A 25063-nucleotide genomic window follows, 5' to 3' on the forward strand; every position below is an offset into this window, starting at 1 on the left:
TCCCAACTTAATAAAATGATTAATTGACCTATCATTATAACTCCAGTGCCCCCTAAATATTTTGTGTGCTATTTCTGAAGTAATGTACTATCTATGTCTATCAATAACATATCTTGTTCAAGTGGAACTTTTAAAAACAAGTTAAGTGCTGATGTTTCCCCTTGATAAAATGTAAAATCTCTTCCCTTTCGCATTCTCTTCCCCTCTTTATTTGCTTATGCATTTCTAGTCCTCAAGTTATTTAAATCACAGAAATAAAAAAATACATGAAGATCATTCGTAACAAAAGGTACTCATGTTATTATGAAAGTGAAAAAACAGAACAAGACAAAACGATCACTTCCAGGAAAGTTATTAATGGGGAACCATTATTGCATTCTGAGCTGGTAACTGAAAAGCTTACATTCAAAGTTGAACATTTTCTGCTGAGGAAGTTGAGTCTGGAGAAATTACTGATATTTGAGATCACAGAACTAGTAGCCAAATGAGAAAGAGAATATAAATGCCCTGATGTTGTTACTGTAATAAATTCTCTGTCAAAATTTACTCAGTAACACAGAGATAAAATGACATTAAATTTCTGGGGGTAAATATTACCATTCTCAAAATGTTTTTTTATTAGTCAATAAATGGTTTGGGGATATTAATAAAGTTACACTTCTAACTCAGTCTTCTAAACAACTTGGCTCCCTCTAAAAGGGAAGATTTTAAAATGAAACGTAAGACAAGACACAGACTGGGAGAAAATATTTGCAAGTAACATCTGATAAAGGATCTGTATCCACAATACATAAAGAACACTCAAAACTCAAGAATATGAAAACAGAAACCCAATTTTTCTAAAATGGGTGAAAATTCTGAACAGACATTTCACCAAAAAAGACATACAGATGATAAATAAGCATACAGAAAGATGTTCAACATCATTAGCCATTAGGAAAGTGCTAATTAAAACCACAATGAGATACCACCATCCATGCATTAGAATGACTAAAAATAAATCCATAACCAAACAACTCACAATACCAAGTGCTGGCAAGAATGTAGAACAACTGGAATCCTCACAGATTTTAAATGGCACAGCCACTCTGAGAAATGATTTGGCAGTTGTTATAAAATTAAATACACCCTTACCAAATGACCAAGTAATATCACTTCTTGGTATTTATCCGAGTGAATTGAGCATTCTTTTTCCTACAAAAAGCCATGCATCAATGCTTATAGAAGCTTTGCTTGTAATTGCCCAAAACTGGAAACAACCTAGACTGTCAATACATAAATGGATAAACAAACTATAGTACAGCCGTACAATGGAATACTGTCAGCAATAAAAAGGAATAAACTGATTTCTGCTTCTGACCAAAGTGTAGTAACAGAAATGGAATTTGTCCTCCCACCTGAAACAAACTGAAAAACCAATAAAATATATGAAACAACAGTTTGCAAGGCACAATCTTAAGCGATGAAGAACCACGATCCCTGAAAGGCAGGATATGAAGGAGGTGAGCCCTAAGCTTTTCTTAATGTGCAGCTTGAGTTTCCAGGACACAGCACAGGGAACCTGGGGGAGCTCAGTAGACTCCCTGAGTTGAACAGACAGAGCTGAGGATTCAGGGAAGCCAACACGGCTAGTGTTCCCAAGACAGAGTGGAGTGGGAAAGAGGGTACAGAGAGACAGAACTGCAGAGACCTGCAGAGGAGTCTCACCTAGGATTCAGGTGAGCACTGATCAGAGAACAGCTGTGAACAAACTACCTGGAAGAACGACCTGAGGAAAGGACCACCAGAAAGGATTACAAGGAACAGTGCTGTGCTCATACAGGACCGTTTACACTTAATGTGTCTTTGATAACTTTAGGTTTGAATCTATCATCTTGCTATTAGTTTTCTCTTTGTCCATATTCTCTTTTTCTCTTTTTCCTCATTTTCTACCTTGTTTTAGATGAGTTGACTATATTTATCAATATCAATATGGATATCCATATCAATAAATGTTGATATTAATCAACAGCAATATTGATATCCATATCAATATTTTAACAACTTTGGTGGCTTATTAGGTATAACTCTTTGTGGTTTTATTTTAGTGGTTGCCTTAAGGTTACATTTTTTTAACCTATCACAGTCTAGCTTCAAGTGGTATTGCACTACTTTAGGTATAGATAAGAACTTTCCATTTCTTCCCTCCAACTTTCTGCTATTAGCTGCATTCATTTTATGTTCATATTATGTTATAAACCTCAACCACAGGTTTTTTTTGTTGCTTAAATAATTACCTTTTAAAAGGATTTAAACAGTAAGAAATTACCTTATATATTTAGTGTAGTTATCATTTCCTGTGTTCTTCATTCCTTTGCGTCGATCCATATTTCCATCTGGTAGCATTTTTCTTCTGCCTGAAGGACTTCCTTTAATTTTTCTTACAGCGTGGGTTGGTTGGCAATGAATTATTCCGGCTTTTGAATGCCTGAAAACATTTTTATTGCATCATTATTTTTCAAAGGCATTTTTGCTGGGTGTAGAATTCTAGATGGACAGTTTTCTGTTCCATTGCCTTTGTGCTTGCATACTAACAAACTAAAAAAAAAAACCTCAATAGACACAGAAAAAGCATTTGACAAAATTCACTCATGATTTAAAAAAAAAGAAAAACTCTCAGCAAACTCGGAATAGAAGGGAAATTTCTCTAACTAATAAATGATATTAACAAAAGAACCCTACAGCTAACAAATTTAATGGTGAAAAACTAAAAGGTTACTTCCTTTGAAATGAGGAGCAATACAAGGTTATCTATTCTCACCGTTTCTATTCAACATCGTACCGGAGATTCTAACCAGTACAATATGGCAAGTACAAGAAATTAAAGGCACCCAGTTTTGAAAAGAATACACAAAGCTGTCTTTATTTACATATAACATGATCTTCTATATAGATAATTTAATATAATCACGAAAAAATCTACTAGGAATAAGTGAGTTTAGCAAGATTACAGGATATAAGACCAATGTAAAAATCAATTGTATTTCTATATACTAGCAACAATCAGAAATAGAAATTTAACCAAAATTGTAATTTATAATAACATCAAAAATATGAAATAGGGATAAATCTGATAAAGATGTGAAAAACTTGTGAAAACCATAAAGTTTTTTCAGAGAACATAAAGAAGACATAGTAAATGGAGATACTTATGTTTACTGGTTGAAGAATCAATGTTGTTAAGATGCAAATTCTCCCACAAAGGATCTAAAGATTCATGAAATCCCAATAAAAATCTCTATGTTTTTATAAAAACTGACAAACTGACTCTAAAAATCATATGGAAACATGAAAGACTCAGAACAGGCAAAATAATTTTGCAAAAGAAAAACAAAGCCAGAGGACTAACACCACCTGATTTCAGTAGCTATTATAAAAGTACAGTAGGAGAGTACGGTATTTGGTGCAAGGATAATAAGTAGGCAATTAAACAAATAGAGAATCCAGAATAGACCCACCCATATACTGACAACTGATTTTTTTTTTTTTTTTTTTTTTTTGCGGTACGCGGGCCTCTCACTGTCGTGGCCTCTCTCGTTGCGGAGCACAGGCTCGGCGGCCATGGTCCACGGGCCCAGCCGCTCCGCAGCATGTGGGATCCTCCCGGACCGGGGCACGAACCCGCGTGCCCTGCATCGGCAGGCAGACTCACAACCACTGCGCCACCAGGGAAGCCCCTGACAACTGATTTTTGACAAAAGTACAAAAGCAGTTCAGTGAAGAAAAATAGTGCCTTTCAACAAACGATGCTGAAACAATTGAATACAAGCAAAAATAGTAATATTTGTGTCTTGTATCATAAAGAAAAATTGACTTTAAATTCATTGAAAAGTGTTCTCATAAACCTAAATATAAAACCTAAAACTATAAAATATCCAGAAGAAAACATGGGGAAACCTTTGTGATCTTGACTTAGGCAGAGTTCTTCCATACCATATCAAAAACATTATTCACAAAAGAAGAAACTGATAAATTGGAATGCAACAGAATTTTAAAAGTTCTGCTTTTCCAAAGATCTGTTAAGAAAATGAAAAGACAAGAGCCACAGACTAGGAGGAAATATCTGCAAGTCATATATCATAACAGACTTTAACACATAACAGACAGTTAAATATATTCAATATACACTTTAAAATCTCAAAATTCAACAAAAACAAATTTTTAAGAAATAAACATAAAATTCAAGCAGACATTTTACTAGAGAAGATGGCAAATAAACTCATGAAAAGATACTCAACATCATTAGTCATTAGGGAAATGCAAATTGCAGGCAATAAGTACCACTGCACACAAGTTCGAAAGGCTACAACTGAAAAAAACTGACATACCAAGTGTTGGCCACAATATGAAGAAACCAGAACCCTCATGCATTGCTGATAGGAATGTAAAATGGGGCAACCACTTTGCAAGAGTTTGGCTGTTTCTTTTAAAGGCCAGCATACACCTGCCATCTGATCCAGCCATTCAAATTCTAGGTGTCTGTCCAAGAGAAATGAAAGCAGATATCCACACAAAAAGACTAGTGCAAGAATAATCATCGTCACTTTATTTGTAATAGCCCCAAACTGGAAATAATCCAAATGTCCATCAAGTGCATGGATAAATAACCTGACTTATATCCATACAACAGAATACTTCTCTGCAATAAAAAGGAATGAACTAGCGAAATATACTACTACACCATGGTTGAATCTCAAAATAATTTTGCTGAGTGAAAGATGAAAAGGAGTAGATATTGTATAATTCCATTCATGTAAAATTTTAGAAAATGCAAACTTATTTATAGTGACAGAAAGCAGACCAGTGGCTGCTTACAGATGGAAGACGTGGAGGTGGACGTGACAGGTGATTACAAAGCGGGACAAGGAAACTTCTGGTAGCGATGGATCCATTCATTATCTTGATTTTAGTGAAGATTTTATGGGGATATACCTATGTCAAAACTTCTCCAACTGAACATTTTAAATGTGTGCAGTTTACTGCATGTCAATTATAATTCCATACATGTTATTTTTAAAAAGAATGCTCTATTACCCCACTCCACACATGGATTAATCTTAAATGTGTTTTGCTAAGTGAAAGGAGCCAGAATCAGAAAACTATATACCGACTGATTCCATCTGTATGACATTCTTGAAAAGACAAAACTATAGGGATGAAAAACCAAGCAGTGATTGTCCGAGTCTGGGACTGGACTGGGTGAGGAGTTAATTACAAAGGGGTCAGCACAAGGAAATGTTGGGTTTTCTATAGCTCTCTATAGTCCTATAGTGATCACACACAACTCTCTGTATTTGTGAAAATCCTTAAGACTGCACGCCACAAAGGATGAATTTTATTATAGGCAAATTTTTAAAAACCAAGGTTGCTAGGGCAACCCAAGATGCATCACAGACTGTGACAAATACATATAACTGTATTAAAACTGAATAACACAATCACACCGAAAGGAGTGGGTAAAAAAGGAGCTGATACGCATGAACAAGAGTGTTTTGACTGAGTTCAGAATAACGACAACGTAAGCTGTACAGACAGAGACGGTGCACTCCAGTCGGTATAATTGTTTCTCGTCGAGTTATGGTTAGCAATTCTGAAAGTACATGAATATTAGGGTTGAACACATGAGTAAATATTTACAGATAATCACAAGTTTCTCACTGTTGGAGAAAGAAGTTACAAATAAGCAAAGGAGAAATTCTAGAATTTGGTGCTGGATTGAAGTCTGAGTTATCTGTACAAACTTATGTGTTTCTTTCATATATATATATATATTTGAATATGTATATTGAAGTAAATAAATAGAAATAGTGTACATGCATACTAATACATACATATATTTCTTTAAAGTATTTCCCTCCAAATATTTATTAATAATACAGGGGAAAATAGTAACTCTACAGTGGAGAAACCTGGCAGACACCACTTTAACCAAGTGATCAAATTTAACATTACCAGTTATAAGGCATATCAATATATGTATCCCTGATATCATGTGCTGAGAAGGGCACACCAGCTTTGTGATATTCCTCTCAAAAATTCACAGCCTTAATAAGGAAACATCAGACATAGCTAAATAGATGGACGTTCTACCAAACATTTGACCAGTATGCTTCAAAAATGTCAAGGTCACAAAAGACAAAAATGAAGGAACTGTCAAGAGTGGAGAATATTAAGGACACATGGCAACTAAACAAAATGTGGAATCCTGGACAGAAAGAGGACATTAGTGGGAACACCGTGGAAATCCTATTAAGCCTGTAGTTTCATTAACAGTATCATACCAATGTTAATACTAGAGTTTTACTAACGGTACCATGGTTCTATAGAATGTTAACACTGGGCAGAGCTGGATGAAGCCTACATGGAAAGTCTCTTTACTATGTTTACAACTGTTCTGTAAGTCTAAAATGATTTCAAAATAAACCTTTTTTAAATGACACTAACAGTACTAAAAATAGATCATGGAAACTTTTAAAATCATCTCACAGTTGGAAAATCGTAAATATGATTCAAGACTGAAAAGGAATCAAAGAAGTTCTACTACATAACAAGTTTAAAATTTGTTATTTCAAAAGTAAATAAATAAACTCCAAACTCAAACAAATTGGGGAAAGTGTTTGCATATTATGCACAAAGGGATACTTCACTTTGTTTTTTTTTTAACATCTTTATTGGAGTATAATTGCTTTACAATGTTGTGTTAGTTCCTGCTGTATAACAAAGTTATATATGTATACATATATCCCCATATCCCCTCCCTCTTGCATCTCCCTCCCACCCTCCCTATCCCACCCCTCTAGGTGGTCACACAGCACTTTTCTTTTCTTTTTTTTTTTGGCTGTGTTGGGTCTTCGTTTCTGTGCAAGGGCTTTCTCTAGTTGTGGAGAGCGGGGGCCACTCTTCATCGCGGTGCGCCGGCCTCTCACTGTCGCAGCCTCTCTTGTTGTGGAGCACAGGCTCCAGACGCACAGGCTCAGTAGTTGTGGCTCACGGGCCCAGTTGCCCCACGGCATGTGGGATCTTCCCGGACCAGGGCTCAAACCCGTGTCCCCTGCATTGGTAGGCAGATTCTTAACCACTGCGCTACCAGGGAAGCCCAGCACTTTTCTTAATATGCAATGAGCTCTTACAAATCATAAGAAAAAGATAAATAATAAAGATAAATAATGGTCAACATACATGATCAGAGAGTTCAACTTTTTAAAAGAATTACAAATGACTTAAAACCACGTAAAGATGCTCAGCCTCACTGATAGTAAAATAAATGAAAAGTAAAACTCCAATTAACATTTTCAGTATAAAATTGACAAAGGTCAAATTTTTCACTAGGAGTGGAGGATATTTTAAAATATTTCAAAATTATTAATATTCATTCCTGGAGGCCCAGCAGTTCTAGTTCTAGGAATTTATCCTAGAAATATGTCTAAATGAGAAATAAGCATATTCACTGAAGCATTGTTTGTAATAGCGAACAGTGAGGAACTATTTAGATGTCTATTAATAGCAGCTTGACTAAATGTTAAAAGAGCATATTCACAGTAGAATACCATGCAGCCTTAAAAAAGCAGAGGCGTGACAGAGAGCTATACCCAAGACATATAGAAGGTGGAGAACACGGCATATCATGTGCTAACATTTATGATATTTTAAAAAGAAAAGAAAAACTGGCATATGTTTGTAATTGCATAGAACGTCTTTGAAATGATGCACAAGGAATTGGTTAATAGTGTTTTCCACTGGCAAGAGAAACTGGGTGTTTGGGGTCGGGGTGGGAGAGAAATTTATTTCTCACCACTACCCTTGCTGTACCTTTTAAAATGTTGTACCAACAGCATCTATTAATTATTCAAAAAATTGATTGAATGCTTAAACATTCCTTCCCAGATTAAAGAGCACAGATAAAGAATATTTTGTAGGAACAAACTCAAACAATAGGATGAGTATATGAAACATGTATCTGAGTTACCCCGACAGGAGCCATAGCAGAAATGATGGAGAAGCAAAGTTAGAAGGCATGGGTACCTTTGAAGTCTGCAGCCGAGCCCCAGACTGAAGCAACGAGTTGCATCTGTTAACAGAATTCCTGTCTCAAAGGTGCCGTGCTGCCATCCAACTGGCACTTGGAGTCTGGCTTTATTGAGAGATGAATAAGACTGAACGTGACACCTGTGTCTAGTGAATCCCCTGGCACCATTTAACTAACACTTAGAGCAGCTGCTTTTGAAAAATTACCTTCAGGCTGGGCCCACCCTAGCAGAACAAAATCATCACCTTAAGTACTTTTCCAGTTCCCAATAAATGAGGATTCTTGCCCTGCAAGAGGAGAACTGAGCTATATTTTATTTGAAGTCACATCTGTCGCTTTCTTTTTATGTCCTCCGCTGTCTACCTTAGATCACAATCCCTGTGTTATCACAATATCCTTCCAGGGGATCCAAGGGAACCCCCTCTTTGGAGACCTTCGATGGCTGCTCCTTGCCCACGGTATAAAGTCCATGCTCAGTTGTACTGATATTCCCAAGGCCCTTCACAATCTGCTTGCAAAATACCATTTCTGTCTGCTCTCACCTATTCCCAAGCATCTACACAAAACTACTGGACTTTCTCCAACCCCATCAGCTTAGTCTTCTGAATCTCCAAACCTTCACTCATGCTTCTCTCTTCGTTACCTTCTTAATGACCCACCAATAATTTATCAAGACTGGGATCCAATGTCACCTCCTAGTGAAGGATTTCCCAGCCCTTCCAGACCAAACTGACAGATACCTTCTTCTTGCTTCCAGAGCAAAGACGCAGCTTGTACAAGACTCTACTGTACCATTCATCACAATGCCTTATTATTATATAACTTACTCACCTCTCCCCAATATTTGTGGTCTCCAGAGGAGGAGGAACTATGACTACTCACAGTGCCCAGGTAACACGGTTTCCAGCACATACTGAAAGCTCAATAATTATATTTTTATTGAATACACAGTTCCTAAATGTCTAATTCAACCCTCACATTCTTCCTAACTCTCCGACGTTCAGCCTCTTGCTCCCAACACTGCCTGCACCCGGCCCACACCTGGAGGATAACGTGTATGGCTTGTCGCAGGCTAACTCCTCCTGAAATGCGCAGTTCCATTTCTCATCTACAGAGACTTTTCACCCCAGGTAAGCTGCCCTAAATATGGCTTCTCTTCCCCACCTCCAGACTCAAGTTTACCCTATTTTCCTAGACAACATTTTTCCACCCGGACACGTTAAAATCATGATGCAATACCGCTACACACTCACCAGAATGGTTAAAATGAAAGAGAGCCTGATTCTGTATGTTGACAAGGACATGAAGCTGGTTCTCATGTAAATTGGCATAACCATTTTGGATATCTGTTGGGCTAAATACAAATGCTCATGACCTACAGATTCTATCCTAGGTATAAACCCGACAGTACGTACAGGGCAGGTACAGTATAAGAATGCTCACAACAGTACCCAAGTTGGAAACCACCCTACGTGCATCCCAAGGAGGCTGGGTAAAGTGTGGCTTATTCACACAATGAGATACTACACAGCGATGAGAACCAACCACTGCTCTACCACACAAAGTAGATGGATCTCACAATGTGGGATGTAAGAAATCAGACACAAAAGACATGAGAAGAGTGCATGTTCTCTGATGTATTTTATGTAAAGTTCGAAATCAGGCAAAACTAACCTGTGGTGAAAGAAAGTCGGATTGTTGGGGGCTCAATAACTGGGAGGGGGATTAAGGAGCCATCTGTGGCACTGGTAAATGTTTTATTTCTTGATCTGAGCTGTGGTTACATGCCTCACTTTTTAGAGATTCGTCAAACTATATACTCATGGTGTGTGTTATACCTGAACAAAATTAAATGTAAACTCTCCGTAGTGCTTTGTCTGTTGCTTTACATAGGGGCAGTTCTCTTAGATGGTAGATGATCACTTAACTGATGGAAGCCTACTGTCCTTTAGGTGCCCAAATGCCTTTGGGGGGCGGGCTCAAAGGTTCTGGAATACACTGAGGCCATCGAAATGTTTACTTTGTCCTTAAATTCTCTAAAGAACTGAAACTACGGTCTGTGGAGACCAGACTATCTAACCTGGATCCTGCGGGCAGCCGGAGGGTCCACTTCACTCTGCTATCCTCAGTTATGATGGGAGCTGTTTGAGAACAGACTTCTGCTCAACGTATGTTTTCTGGGATGCTATCCTCCATTCCTGGCCTTCTTCAGAGAATAACTACTGAAGGATGACCCACACACCTGCAGCAACTAGTGCCACCTGTGAGCTGATTAGAGATGCAAATAAGTGAGGCTCACCCCAGACTAAAGGGGTCAGAAACTCAGTGGCGGGTCCAGGAGTCTGCAGTTTAATCAGATCCCCAGGTTTATCAACCGTGTCTTTTACTTTCTGTATTCTGATGCTTTGACACCTGGGGCCTTGCCGGTCCTGGAGGGACTGCCCCGCCCAGGGTTAGCCAATCCCTAGTGATAGTAAGCAACTCATTCCCAAGTGCGCTTTTCAGTGACACACCAACCAATCCAGAGCCACACCCCAGCCACCTTCTTTACAGGCTCTCATACTCCAGATTACTAGCCACCTGTCCTAATAACCCTATGGGGGTGGGGCTAGGTAGCAGACAACTAGGACAGTCCCTATGCCCCAGAGTCCACTGAAATTACTCAGACTGGCCGGTCCTGCACCTTTGTACCCCACCTTGTCCATTCCTTTCTTTGGAAACCACAATGAAAGCCCTTGGCCACAGCGTCCCCTTCCCTGCCAGCTCTGGGATTGACCCTTGTGCTTTCCTGTATGGCCCCCAATAGCATGGCATGCCCCCTCCTCTTGGAAACTGTGAATAATAAACCATCTTTTCAATAAACCACTCATTTCCTGATCTACTGGCCTTACTATACCTCCAATTTTCTACTAATACCGGGTATTTTAAATACCAGGAGATATGTACACACATTGATTTTGAGGGGCAGTGCTTTAGAAATGCTCTCCTACCTTTTGCAAAAGAGCTACCCAGAACACAGCTGAGTCCTGAATTTGCGTTCCTTCCAGAACAGGAGATGAATCCTACCAGAGAAGGAATTATCTTTGACTCAAGACCAGGCTCTGAACTTCAACGTGCTGACACTACCACCACGCCTCTGCCACTCCACCCACCGTCCCACCTCTGGCCCCGCCAGTGCCGGGTCAGGGCTGAGCAGCTTTCTGGATTCATAGAGAGCACAGATGAGGCGTCCTTTCCAAGAAATCCCGAAGTGGAAATGGCCCCTGAGGCTGCTCCATCTTGGAATGGCTTGCTCCAGGTTTTCCCCACTCAATGGGTTAGTGAGGATGTAGGAAATTATCGCTAGACACCTGAATTCTCTTTCCTGACTACTGGACTTCTTGATCAATTTGGGGACTCCATTCTCCCCATCTTTCCATGGAGCCTCCTTACCCATTTCTTCTCTTTTCAGAAGTTCTACCTCAGTGGTTCTAACATAGTTTTACAGAATAGTTTTTCCTCTGGCCACTCTCCTAGGTCCAATTTATGTCTCACCTGTTTATCTCATATTCTCTGCCAAAGAAGAACTCATGAGATTATACATAATATGTCACATGCGATTTACACAAACTGACCAGCTAATGAGAATTCTCATTTCATTACCTTCCTCCACAACCATCTACATTCGTCAACAAGATTGCCCCTTCCCTCCTGAGCGTGCAGTACAGTCATCTGTCATTTTAAAATGTTACAGGTAGAGAAGCAGAGATGAAGGGGGTCTCTTAAAAGGAGGGGCTTTTCCCAAACTCCTGTCTCATTCTTGGCAGAGCCCAGGGGACCATACTCATGACCCCCATCCCAGCACCACAAAAATAATGAAGAGTGACCATTTGTTGAATGCATTCTAAGTGCCAGGTAATGAGTTAAGTGGTTTATAGAAATGTATTATCCAATTAACCCCATGATATAACCCTAAGGAGGCAGGTATCTCCATTTCCAGAGGAGGCACCTGAAACTCAAAAATACTGAGCAACTTTTGTTTATATACCTTGGAAGAAGTACAGTCATTATTCAAACTAGGTCATCCTGATTCAAAACACACAGCTCTTAATGACTACAAGATGGATGTAAAATCTGAAGGTGCTTTCAGCAGAACAGCTTGGGAATTAGATTATGGGATTCTAATGCACCATTGCAGATTCTGAAATATGATAGCCTTGAATTTTCCCACAATACTTAAAGTGAAAAAAGGTAGTTATTTCTTAATTTTCATAAATCATATTAAAATCTGGCTTATAGCCCTGACACACCAAAGTCAACTTGGAGTTCAACGTCAGTAATAATTGAGGCTTTCTCCTCTCTTCCACAGGACTTACCTGGGTCTGTAAAAATGCGGCAGGAGTCCGGTCTCTAGAGTATTCTGGTATCTGATACCCCTGAGGGTTGATGTTCCTTCACCATCTGTGGTTTTTGTGTCTCCTAGCCAGCATCCCTGACTTTTACCTTCACCCAAGTATCCATCGTACCACCAAACCATCTTCACGTGAGGTCTTGCTATCTCCGGGTTGTTGAATCCGAGTGGATCCCAGTTCCTGCTGTAGGCACGGCTCCGCCATCATCTTTTCCAGGCTAGATAACTCTTCCTCTTCAACTGCACCAGCTCTAACCTCTCCTCTCCCATCAGGCTTAATTATGTCAGTCACCATCAGCATTTGTAAACAAAGTCTCCTTAGAGCTGACACTAGGGCTTTACAGCTCTTCCCCAACATTACAAACAAAAACAAAAGAAAATACCTGTTACTGCCCTTGGCCAAGGAAGCTCAAAACTAAGAAAAAAATGAGAGAACTACTTTCTCATTTTCTTTCCTAAAGAGAACATGGTGGGCTGGGGTCAGGAGGAGAGACAAACTACCAATCCATTTCTCAGTATCTCAAATATTAGAGCTGAAAGCAAGAAACTCCCTTTTCAAACTCTCTGCGATTCTCCCATTATGTGTTCCCCAGTGTGAAACCCTCTGTAGGTCAGCAAGCTAATCACAACACACTCTTCCTTTCTTTCCCTGTCGAGGCCTAGCTCAAATGTCAAGTCGTCCATGAACACTTCCCTGGTTATCATTCTGATCAGAATCGCTCTTTCCTTTCTATGTTCCCGGTTTGCTGGCGTCTCCCTTATTTTAGTTGCATTCTGCTGTGTGTCCTAGATTTATGTTAAGTGTATTGAACACAGATTTTTTTAAAGCAGCTGTCCCCTCACTTAGCTGGCCATCTTTGAAGCCCAAGGGTATGAGACAGCTTTATCCAGCCCCAGCAGGGACCGGGGGAAATTGTTTGGCTTAACAGACCTAACCATGGATTGAGAAGACAAAACTGTAAATATGCCTAGAGTTTGGCAAACACCTTCCCCAAAACTTTATCAAGCAGAGTAACTTTCTCTGGTTTCAGACTACTGACATTCATTCAGGGTAATTTTATGGCAATCTCTCTTACTTAAAAACTTAACTTGGACACCAACCAAGTCTAGATAGCTGCATTCTTAGGCTGCCGGGGTACCTCAACTGCTCTGGGAGGGGAGTCTGTCCCTAGGAAATGGTGCAGAACAACCCAAAGAGGAGGATGATTACCCCTCCTGGGTGTCAGAGTCTGCAAGTCCAACCCCGGGGCTGCAAAGTGCATCCTGGGATGCCAGCCAACTTCGAGATGCAATCTGTGTAGCGCAGACAGCACTCGGCTGGGGTCAGAAGCCTGGGACGTAACGAGGAGGAGTACCTGAGGAGGGTTAGCCTCCTGCTTTTCCATCTGTCTGACGGATGGGTGAGCTTTCCATTCTGTACTGTCTGCCTTGGTTCCTGGCCCCTGCACCTCTTTTTCTCACAGCCATGGCCCCTTTGCTCTCACCTATAGGCTCAGCTCAGGTTCTGTGACCATGAACTCTAAGTCATAAAGGACTTAAGGAGTCGCGCTGGGTCTTCTTCCCTGCACAGCAGAGCTAGACAGTCGTTTTGCTCCTTGACACCATACTGCTGGCGCCTTCTACTGCACTTCTTACAACCTGGTTTGGTCGATTTTGCCTTTCTGAATTCCGGAAGAGTATTCCAGGCCCCCAGAGATGAACATATGGCTTGCTTTCATGGTTCCATCCCTGAACCCCAAGCCTAAAGTCGAGGTCCTCTTACCAGCTAACCTGTGGGACTCTCACTCCATCTTTGAACCTCGGCATATGGCCTCCTGCCACACTTCCCAGGTGCTGAGCTCTGCAGGGTGTTTGGAAACTCACGGGCTCCCTCCTGTCACCCCTTGATGCTGTCTGCTGTGTGCTGCTGCCTGCCTGGGCATCCACCTACTCATCACCAGGATGTCCTAGACATTCAGGACTGAACATCCCCCCGGCCCCCGCCGGTGGGTTGGCTTCCAACTGGCTGCCCCAACCGTGTGGGACTTTCCATCCTCTGGGCGTCAGCGCCCACTGATCTGACCAACCCCACCCGCAGCCAATGCCTGGCTCAGACATATTTTCCAAATATGTTCCTCAGAACCTCTGTCCTACAGAGTGTCAACAGACGTAATGTACACAACCAGCTCTACAGTTAAACAGGTTTTGAGGAGAATGTGTGAGACAGTAAAACAGGACTCTTCATGGGAGGATCTCACAGAACCTCTAATACAGGAACACGCACTGACAATCTCTAAGGAGAGATACAGTCCTTAGTGTTCCCCAAACTTGACCATGTTTTCCTTGGAGCGTGTTATTGGACTAGTGTTCCACGGAAGAGACTTTAGGAAATGTTAAATGAAATTCTTCAGTTTCCAGCCCCATGTGAACCTTGACCTCTTGCAATAATGCCATCAGCACAAGCCCCAGAGGCAGCCCCCTTCTTAGTGCGCTGAGACCACATGAGCTGGTTTTAAGTCCAGGACCTTCTCCCCTGCTCCCATTCACTCACTGTTTGATTCTTGAATGACTGCTTCATTTACCTGTGTCTACATTTCTACTGCTGCTTCACCAGGTGACTGGTATGTGATTATATACAGTATTATTACTCAATAACGTCAACCACTAATATTTACTTATAGAGCATGTGCTCTCCACTGATCACTGTTCTAAACACTTTGCCTGTATCACTTCTTTTAAAACTCACTTATATGTGGAATCTAAAAAAAAAAAAAGATACAAACAAACTTATATACAAAACAGAAATAGACCAGAAGACAAACTTACGGTTACCAAAGGGGAAGGGGTGGGGGGAGTAGGATAAATTAGAAGTTTGGGATTAACAGATTCACACTACTATATGTAAAATAGATAACCAACAAGGTCCTACTGTATAGCACTGTGAACTATACTCAATATGTTGTAATAACCTATATGGGAAAAGAATCTGAAGAAGAATATATATATATATATATATTCATTTATATGTGTATATACATAACTGAATCACTTTGCTGTACACCTGAAACTAACACAACTTTGTAAATCAACTATACTTCAATTACAAAAATAAAAACTAAAAATAAAACCCACAACCATCATGTAATGTAGGCACAGTTGCGGACCCGATTTTACAGAGGGGGCTATTAAGACACAAAATAGCGAAGTAACATACCAAAGTGCACCACTAATAATGCTACACTGCAGTTCAAGCCAAGGTAGTTGAGCTGCAGAGACATTGTGCTCATTCCCAACACTGTAATTATTCATTCATTCAACAAATATTGAGCACCTACTGTATGCCAGCTCACGCTCTAAGCCCTAGAGATGCGGCAAAAAACATTCTTGCCCTGGTGGAGTTTATATTTTAGTGGGAGAAGACAGGCAATAAGTAAATAAGCATATACCTTGTGGCAATAAGTGACACGGAGAAAAATAAAGCAGCATAGGATATGGGAGTCTGGGGGGGAAGGGGGAGCTATTTTTTACATGGGTGGTCAGGGATGGCCTCTCTGATTTAAGGTGACAGTTGACCAGACGGAAGTGATAAATAGAAGGAAGAATATTTCGGGCAGAGAGAACAGCAAAGGCAAAGGTCCCAAGGTGGGAGCACTTCTGAACTGTTCAGAAACTAGCAAGGGGGCCAGAGTGGATGGAGCAGAGCCAGCGAGAGGAAGAGGTGTGGTGTCGATAAGATTCCGCAGAGCAGGCCCCGGGCTGGGGGTGGAGGTGTTACCTCTATTATGTAATCTGATTTTACTCTGAGATGGGAAGCTGTTGGAGAGTTTGGGGCAGAGGAGAAATGTTCTGACTTACATGGTAAAGGCCCCGCGGCTGCTCCTACGGAGGTAAAAAGAAGCCCGAAGGCCAGCTGCCGAGATCCGGGTGAGAGATGACGTCAGCTAGGCGTTAGCAGTCGGGGCGAGGTGATGAGGAAGAGAAACCCAGCAGGGTTCCCTAATGCACTGGACATGGGACGCGAGGGAGACAAGGAGTCAAGGATAACTCCAAGATTTTCACCTGAGTGACTGGGAGGATGGAGTCACCTTTAACTAAAACGGGGCAGAGCAGCAGGAGAGCAGGACCCTGGAGGAGAACCTCCCATTCAAGACCCTGCACTGTAGTCACTCCTGGTATAATTTCAGACTCGTGCTTGTCTCTGTACGTAAACCTCTAAATCACCTCTTGTCGGGAAATAAGAAGACAATCCAGTATTATCCCCCTTTCTCTGAGCTGCCACAGAACTTCGAACCCAATTCAGGACACTGTCGAACAATTTTGGTATTTCAGGGGAACAAAAAGAATCGAAGACACATGTTTTCAATCTTGTGGGGAGATGATGTTAGATACTAAATATACCTTTGTCATGTGCTTTAGTTCTTGAGAAATATGGGCCCAAATGTGATGCTGTTGTCAAAGGTGGGGAGACAGGAGAGGTACCGGAGGGCTACTGGAGAGCAAGATGCTTTAATTGCTAAAAAGTGGCTGGTTTAGAAACCCCATGACATCACAGGGCCCTCTCTTAGGAAATGAATGATAAGCAGCTAGCGACCAGGGCTCTTGATGATGGGCTGAGCATTTGTGGGGAGGGAAGTGTTTCAGGGGCAACACTCTCTCTGCACAGTTGGGCTGGTCCAGCTCCCACCTGTGACTCAGGGTGTCCAGAGGCTAGAACTGCTTTACATGTTGCCTGGGGACTCGCTACTCCAGACTGCTCCAGGCAACTCACCCTCCTGCTTCTGTGAGGAAGACAGTTATACCTGCAACAATAGAACTCTGACAGTAGTAACTAGCTACACGTTTTCACAAATGTGTTTTAGTTATCATTATCATTTTTAAAAGTTTACTTTGATTCCAGTGGTGATTTTTCCCCCAAAGTTTTCTTTGTAACTGAATTTCTTTGCTCTTAGATTTAACCAAAAAAATACAAACAGCAAAAGAAAAAATATATAAATTGGACTACATCAAAATTAGAAACTTTTGTGCTGCAAAGGATACCATTTTAAGAAAAGAAGAAGACAGCCCACAGAATAGGAAATATTTGCTAACATTTGCAAATCATACATCTGATAAGGGACTTGTACCCAGAATATATAAAGAATGCTTACAACTCAACTATGAGAAGACAACCCAGTTAAAAATGGGCAAAGAATTTGAATAGACATTTCTCAATGATATTCAAATATTCAGATGACCAATAAGCACGTGAAAAGATGCTCAAAATCTTTGGTCACTAGGGAAATGCAAATCAAAGCCACAATGAGATACCCCTTCACACCCACCAGGATGGATAAAATAAAAGACAGAGAATAACAAGTGTTAATGAGGATATAGGTATATTGGAACCCTCATACACTGGTAAAGTTGGTGTCGGTGCTTTGGAAAATAATTCGGCAGCTCCTCAAAAAGTTAAATATAGAATTATTATATGTCCCAGCAACTCCACTCCCCCCAAGAGAAACGAAAACATACCCACACAAAAACTTGTAAACAAATATCTATAGCAACATTATTCATCATAGCCAATAAGTAGGAACAATCCAAATGTCCGTCCCCTAACAAATGTGGTGTATCTGGACAATGGAATATTTTTATTTGTCAATAAAAAGGAATAAAGTACCAATACTCAGCAAAACAAGGAGGAAGCTTAAAGCATGCTAAGTGAAAGAAGCCAGTCACCAAAGATTTCACATTATTTGATTTTACTTACATGAAATACCCAGAACAGGAAAATCTATAAGGACAGAAAATAGATTAGTGGTTGCCTAGGGCCAGGGGGGTTGGTGGACAGTGGGTAGTCACTGCTAATGGGTACAGAGTGATGGACATGTTCAAAAGTTAGCTGTGATGACAGCTGCACAACTCCGAATACACTAAAAACCACTGAATAGTGTGCTTTGAATGGGTGAATTATATGGTATATGAATTATATCTTAACAAAGCTATTAAAGTTTCTGTAATTAAAAAAGTAGATCTACTTAAAGAAAAATACTGAGTAGACTATATTACAGGGAATCTGCAGACATTGCAGAAAAATTATGAAGTGGTTACCCAAATGACTGAAATGGGAATAAAACCCAATCTTTAACCTGGCCTTCAAAGTCCTGCACATCTTAGTTCTACCTTCTTAGTCTTGTCTCTCCTCCCGCACTGTTCCCAGATCATGCAAATTACTTGCCTTTATTTTACTGCATTAGTGCTAACTGGAATTTATGGAAAGTAAATTCTACTCTTAATGTGGGGAACCATTCAGGACCTTGACATCTATTATCTTATGTGATCTTTACAATACCCTGTATAACAGGTGCTTTGATCCACATGACCCTAGAGAAAATAGAATACTGAGAAAAAGTTCCATAGTTAATCTCAAGATTGCAAGGCTCTGGCTTTTGAATCCTACGAAGAAAGCAAGCTTAGGTTTTAGGGTGGGTTCTCTGTACTTCTCCCTCTCAACACTGAATGCATCAAACTTTAGAAGAAGCTATTTTGTTTGGTCTCTTTTCAGTGATAAGCACAGTCTGACTGATGTTTGCCAGGTCATACAAAATGTCTCCACAGCCTGCTGATGTCCCAAATTAGTTCCCAATGAATTTCTTTAATGAGATAGAGGAGACCATTAAGTACAAGGCACTGTGTTCCTGCTTTGTTTTTTAATCCATCTAACAATTTTATGAAGCAGATATGATTATTGTCTTTCCTAGAGAAAGAAACTGTCAGGAGAATGAAAAGACAAGCCATAGTCTGGGAGAAAAAAATAGCAAAGGACATATCTGATACAGGATTGTTCACCAAAATAAACAAAGAATTCTTAAAACTCAATGATAAAAAAAAACCCCAATCAAAAAATGGGCCAAAGACTTTAACCTCATCAAAAAAGATATACAGATGGCAAATAAACATTTTAAAAGATGCTCAACATCATATGTAATTAGGGAAATGCAAATATTAAAACAACAATGAGACACCACTACACACCTATTAGAATGGCTAAAACTCTGATGACATCAAATGCTGGTGAGGATGCGGAGCAACAGGAACTCTCACACGTTGCTGGTGGAAGTGCAAAATGGTACAATCACTTTGGAAGACAGTTTGGTGGTTTCTTACAAAACTAAAAATACTCTTACCATATGATCCAGCAACTGTGTGCCTTGGTATTTACCCAAAGGAGTTGAAAACTTATGTCCACATAAAAACGTGAACACAGATATTTATGGCAGCTCTATTTATAATTACCAGAACTTGAAAGCAACCAAGATATCCTTCAGCAGATGAAAGGATAAGCTGTGGTCTATCCAGACAATGGAATATTATTCAGCACTGAAAAGAAATGAGCTATCAACCCATGAAAAGACACGGGGGAATCTTAAATGCATATCACTAAGTGAAAGTAGCCAATCTGAACAGATTACATACTGTATAATTCCAACTATATGACATTCTTGAAAAGGCAAAATTATAGAGAAAATAAAAAGATCAATGGTTGCCAGGGGTTGGTGGGGGAGGGAGGGATGGATAGATGGAGCACAGAGGATTTTTAGGGCCGTGAAATTACTCATAAAGGTGGATACATATCATATACATTCATCCAAACCCCAGAATGTACGGCACCAAGAGTGAACCATAATGCAAATGATGAACTCTAGGTGATAATGATGTGTCAGTGTAGGTCATCAGCTGTAACAAATGGACCATCTGGTGTCGGATCCTGATAAAGGGGGAAGGCTGTGCACGTGTGGGCACAGGGTGTACGTGGGAAATCTCCATGCTTCCTGCTCAATTTTGCTGTGAACCTAAAACTTCTCTAAAAACTAAAGTCTATTTTAAAAAGAAAGAATAAAAGAAGGAAGGGGTGGGGAGGGAGGGAAGGAGGAAGAAAGAAACAGAGGATCCCTGAAATTAAACAGTGACTAGGATGGCAGTGGGGAGTTATAACTGGCTTGCACCAGCTGGTGAGAGTTGAGTGTGCACATTTCTCCCCAAATCCACATTTAGTGATGTCCAGTTACTGGCTCAGAATCAGCCTTCGTGAGAATATTTACACTATGGAAATTAGCCAGTGTTACAAACTAGGGCATGTGTGTGTTTGTTCTGGTTTGGTGTTTTTGAGAGCCAGCTGTTGAACTTTTTATACCACTGAGAATAGTATTAAAAACTAGTCTTTCAGACACAGAATTAAGTGCCTCCTTTGAGGGTGACCCAGAGCCTCTAACAGACTGAGACTCTACCTCACCGCTTTGTCATCCAGCTAGTATTCTACCGTCCTTCCAAAATGACTTCTCTGAATACTTATTTATATTATGGCTCTGTTCCCAAGTTTGCTCAGCTTCATTCCCTTCACAATTGATGCCAAGACACATACCACCTGTACTACTAGGTATTTAATAGTTTTCTTTAAATCGCCTATTTTCTTTTTACGTACGTAAAGATGTTTTCAAAAGGAAACTAATGGATAAGGCAAGGAAAAAGTGCGAAAAGCAGGAAGGGTTATGACCCCAGAGAGAATACATTCACTCTGAGTTAGAGGATGAAGCCTACAATGGCAAGGATATGGGGAGAGAGGTGGTGTGATGTTCATCATCTTAAGGGTTTTAGAAGATCAGTTAAGGGAGGAGTGGGGTGTCCTGAAGGACAACCAGCCTGGAAAGAAAGGAGGAAAATACTGATCTTGGGACAAGAAATATGAGAATATTATGCAGATCAGAGAAGCTACTTTGAGGATGAAGCAGTAGGGCCCAAGAGAAGGATGAAGCCTGCGGGTTGGAGGGTTGTTGAGCAATTGGAGGGACTAAAGGAGAAACTGATGTAGGAGCTGAGGTCGTGAGGGGCGGTCATTTAAGAGAGATGGGGCTGAAGGGAAGGACATGGCAGGGAAAAGGCTCAGGAGGGGGTACTTGGAAAGTTAAGAGTAGGAAGGCAAAGGGCAGAGATGAGCTGACAGATGGAAGAGAGGCTACACAGGAGCCCCGGTGGTATCAGAAGGACCACAGAAGAGCAAATGTGTTTCACAGTCAGATACAGAACTTTGCTAAGGATCTATACCAAGATTAACATTTAAAGACACCATGTGTCTTTTCTGTTCCCTTAAATTGAGATCATCTGAGCTTTACTGATTGCTGTTCTAGTTCTCAACACACACACACACACACACACACACACACACACACACACACACACACACACACACACACACACACACACACACACACACACACACACACACACACACACGAGAAAGAAATACACAAGAAGGAATTAATCCCAAGATGGGACTTCAAAACATTAAAGAAGAGGGAGGCAAAGTAAAGAGAAAGGGACTGGAGAAAAAGAATCACCAACAAAGATCAGATCATAGTTCAATTGATTCAGTCAACAAATGGTGACAGTTATGATGGATCAACCCCTGCTTTATGCCAGCTCCTCTGCCCCCACTTTTTCCAGTCCTGACAACAGTGAATACTACATATTATCTTCATTTGGAAGATCAGACAACTGAAGTTCCAGAAGGTGAATGATGAAGGGCTCACATTCAGTAAATGGCAGATTTGGGTTTCAAATCCAGGCACACCACACTGCCTCCTTGTTCCCCTTGTCCTATGAGCTCTGCTAAATCTTACGCTGGAAAAGCCTCATGTCTCAGAAAAATACGATTCTTTTCCCAATGACGTTCTGTAACAGTTTTCTGAACCATCTACTCTCAGAACAGCTTGGAAAGTGTAGTGGATACCGCTGGTTGCCACCTAGCACCCATTCTCTTTTCTTTCTTCTCAAGAAAATGTCACTTCCATTTAGGTCGATATGACGCATACCACGGGGCTCCAGAGAATCTGGTGCCACCTTCAGCTCCAGGTGGTCTGACTTGACTGGCGCCATCCTCCTTCCCAGGGACAGGTTCAGGAATGAGCATGTGACCCAATTCTGGACAAGGAGACTCCTGCCAGAGACTTTTGGAAAACTTCTTTTTGTTCTGAAGAGAACCCCAGGAAGTCACTTTCTCTCCCAAAGGATGTGAGCAAGCAACTTGTAAGCCTGATTGCTACTGGCAGCCATCCTAAAGCCACAAAGGGAGCCAGTCATAGGATGAAGCCCCAACTGTGGCTGGCACAGCAGAGTCACAGAAGTGAAGCAGCACGTGAGTCCTTGAAAACATCACCAGGCCACTGGTCAAGCAAAACTGAAGGCCACCCAACACCTGAACCTCACCTTTGTGGGCTAGGAAATTGTGTTTATTAAATACAAATCTGTTGAAGAACTTCTTTAGTCAATCCAAGTTTGCTTTTCTGTTGTTTACAGCCCCAAACACCCTAATTGGATACTGACAATAAGAGAGCCAATATGGTAGGTCCACGGTGGGAAAAGGAAGCACAAGTTGGGCAAGAAATAAAGCTGGGAGTCCAGCTGCGGGGAGGGGGGGGACAGGAGGACCTCCAGATGAAGGATGGAATCTCCCTGGGGCACAAAACAATCAGCAGACCTTCAGCACCACCTGTGTTCATTAACCTCAATCAGTGGCCCTGGAGCTGTTGTTCTGGGACCAGCAGCGTCGGCACCACCTGGGAACTTATTAGAAATGCAAATTCCTGGGCCTCACCCCAGCCCTAGCGAATCAGAAACTCTGGGGACAGCAGCCCAGCCGTGTGTGTTTTAATAAGCCCTCCAGGGGCTTCTGATGCTCAAGTGTGAGAACCACATCCCTACATGTATTCAATACCTCAAGGTGAATTTGCTGGAGCACTTCTCAGAATCCATGATTAGCAACTGAGCTGAAGTGGAGCGTGGAACCGGCCATCTTTAGCTCAGAATCTACATGTACGTGGGGCAGGGGGCGGTCACAGATCCTCATGTGTTCAGGGTCTTGAGTCACTGAGCTGCACTTCTGGCAAACCAAATCCTATATGTGTTGACCTGAAGCCAATTTGGGGTTCATGAGGATTCCCTTTGCTACTGTGAAGAAACCAAACTTTAAAAAGCGCTGGTCCACCCTGAAGAGTAAATATAAAGTTTTATTTGGTACGAGAGGCACCTAGAGAAGTGTGGTAGTTTCAGACTCTTTGAGTTGCCACTTGTGGAGCATTTCAAGTGTAGTTCTGGGCTGGCTAAGAATAGTTTTAATTAGTGTATTTTTTTTTCTTGCTAAGTAATTTTACGGTTTGGAAAAAAAAAGTTCCTTACTATGCAATTGGGGGATTTTAATGCTCTGTGCTCCATGAATATATCTGTAGAGCAGCCTGCTCAGAGACAGTTATTTTAGCACTGTTGTGGGAGTGATGAGTATCATTAACACAGTGTGACTGTGTTAAAGGGAAAGTGTCTTTACCCAGGGAATCTAACATGAGGTTAGTGTCTCGATAATTAACCCACTGCCCTTGAAAAAGAAGGTAATTAGAAGCAAAGGCAATTAACTCCTTCCAGGTGATTTCCCTTGAATCCCACTTCCATCCTAGAAAGGAGATTCCAGAAGGATCTGAAGGAAACAATAAGACAGAAGCTGGAGCTTCCCTGGTGGCGCAGTGGTTGAGAGTCCGCCTGCCGATGCAAGGGACACGGGTTCGTGCCCTGGTCCAGGAAGATCCCACATGCCGTGGAGCGGCTGGGCCCGTGAGCCATGGCCGCTGAGCCTGCGCGCCCGGAGCCTGTGCTCCGCAACGGGAGAGGCCACAGCAGTGAGAGGCCCACGTACCGCCAAAAAAAAAAAAAAAAGAAGACAGAAGCAGATAGACTGTATCAAGAGTGCTAATGGGGCTGCAGTGCCAGAGAGGGTTAGATGGTTCAGCACAGCGTGGGGAGGTTCTCTCTCCCATGACTGTGTCCTGTCCCTTTGACACCTCAGAAACATCAAGAGCCACAGCTGTCAGGTCACGGTCTAAGGCTAGACAGGAAACTCTATCAGGCATTTATCCTGAGGGACTCCTCATTTCATCATCTGTAAAATAGTGATAATCATGCCCTCCTCAGAGGCTGTTGTCAGGATTGAATGCAGTAACTGTAAGAGGGAAAGATTCATAAACTTGTATTAAGAGACTCACATAAGAGATTCTGATTCTTCTTGGTAATCACCCCTCTGATGGCTTCTTTTGGTTGTTTCTCTTCCATCCAGAGCACCAAAAGCATGTATGGTATGTCTCTCTGTACAGAAATGATAATGGTAAAGATAATAAAGGTAATGAAAGAGACTGAAAGCTTGTTACATAGTTTCAGGTCTAAATGGAGTCACATTAAGTTCCTAAAAATTGCAATTCCAATTGATACAATTCCAAGTGAAGAGAGAAGTATGCTCTGAGTGCATGGAGACGGTCTCATGAAGACAAGTGTAAAGGTGTCAGGGAATGATTTCCAGAGGGTACGAAAGGAGCGAAGAATTGGGCAATGTTGACAGTTAGCCAAGTAAAGGAGGAGCGGGGGAACATTCATTCTCTCAGAGCCAGCAGCATGTGCAAAGAACTGGAAAGCACAGCCCACCTGGGGAAATTCAACTAGTGTGGATTAGCTGGAGTACAGAATGTATTGGTTGAGGAGACGGAGCAGAGAACATCAAAAAGGAAAACTGAGTGATGGAGATGGAGCCTTCTTTGACTAGCCTTGTTTGCACC

The 25063-nt window shown here is 41.3% G+C and overlaps 1 long non-coding RNA gene across 1 annotated transcript in view; it reads right to left on the reverse strand.

Moving 5' to 3' along the window:
• LOC125962122 (uncharacterized) overlaps nt 1-24561 on the reverse strand; it is a 172950-nt gene extending 148389 nt beyond the window's left edge. The window contains exons 1-2 of the long non-coding RNA XR_007473563.1: nt 24500-24561; nt 2309-2467 (exon numbers count right to left, since the gene is read on the reverse strand). This is a non-coding gene — a long non-coding RNA (uncharacterized LOC125962122). The remainder of the gene's footprint in view (nt 1-2308; nt 2468-24499) is intronic.
• Between the last annotated feature and the right edge of the window lie 502 nt (nt 24562-25063).

Source organism: Orcinus orca, chromosome 19 (genome assembly GCF_937001465.1).
Source record: "Orcinus orca chromosome 19, mOrcOrc1.1, whole genome shotgun sequence".
Taxonomy (NCBI): domain Eukaryota; kingdom Metazoa; phylum Chordata; class Mammalia; order Artiodactyla; family Delphinidae; genus Orcinus; species Orcinus orca.